At 36.7% G+C, this 1,067-nt stretch overlaps 1 non-coding gene across 1 annotated transcript; it reads right to left on the bottom strand.

Moving 5' to 3' along the window:
- Positions 1-306: 306 nt before the first annotated feature.
- Positions 307-379, bottom strand: TRNAR-UCU. Its single transcript has one exon. It is a non-coding gene; the product is annotated as a tRNA-Arg (tRNA).
- Between the last annotated feature and the right edge of the window lie 688 nt (positions 380-1,067).

Raw genomic sequence — 1,067 nt, 5'->3', positions numbered from 1 at the left:
TAATGTATTAGTTTTGATAAGTATAAATTTAATCTGTGCAAAAGCTAACCGATTGGAAAATCCGTCAAACTTTTGTAAAATACATGTGAAGATAATTTTAAAAATATAAGACTAAACATTTTCTATAATGAAGAATAAAAAAGAAAATTTCTGAAAATACACCTTTTTGAATTTTACCCGCATATTTACTATATATTTTATTTAGATTAATTATAAAATTCTGTCTATATAGTAATCGGAAAATTAGTACTTTTTTATTTGCTTAAAGCCCTAGCCGTAGTGTATTATCTAAAAAATGTTTTTGTGCACGCCCGGTGGGACTCGAACCCACAATCGCCTGATTAGAAGTCAGACGCCTTATCCATTAGGCCACGGGCGCTCTGTTGTACTAATCGAATTAAATAATATTATAAACACATATAATTTTATAAAAATCTGCTTGGAAATTTCTATCTATCATTTTTTTTTAAAATTAACTAATGTATTAGTTTTGATCAAAAGTATAAATTTAATCACTGCAAAAGCTAACCGATTGGAAAATCCGTCAAACTTTTCTAAAATGCATGTGAAGATAATTTTAAAAATGTAAGACGAAACATTTTGTATAATGATGAATAAAAAAGAATATTTCTGAAAATACATTGATGCGGTGATTAGGAGGAGAGATTCTATCTTGTTATCATGATGGAGATCAAAGTTAAGATGATTAATGGATAGGCAGTGTTGGTCGGTTGGGCGAGACATATTCCGACCACGGATTGAGCGCCGACCCATTATCTCCGACACGGAGTAATCAAACCGACGCTCAAGGGACGCGCAGAAGCCGAGCCGAGCGACTCCTCCGCTTGGCCTAGTAGCAAATTCAACATTAGTTGAGCACGCAAACAGTGAACTATCCACAGAGAGGCTATCGCGCTCGACCCATCAATCGAGCATATGGAAAGTGGGCTTCCGGTCGAGCGGTCCTCTCGCTCGGACCGACAACAGGCAACATTTGGACAGCGGACTTTCAGCAGAGTGGCTATCCCGCTCGGCAGGACAATAGACAGCGCAAGGATAGCAGAATT

Source organism: Zingiber officinale, chromosome 10B (genome assembly GCF_018446385.1).
Source record: "Zingiber officinale cultivar Zhangliang chromosome 10B, Zo_v1.1, whole genome shotgun sequence".
NCBI classification, from domain to species: Eukaryota; Viridiplantae; Streptophyta; class Magnoliopsida; order Zingiberales; family Zingiberaceae; genus Zingiber; species Zingiber officinale.
Note: the sequence above shows the minus strand (reverse complement) of the source record. Positions and strands in the feature narration are given on the sequence as shown.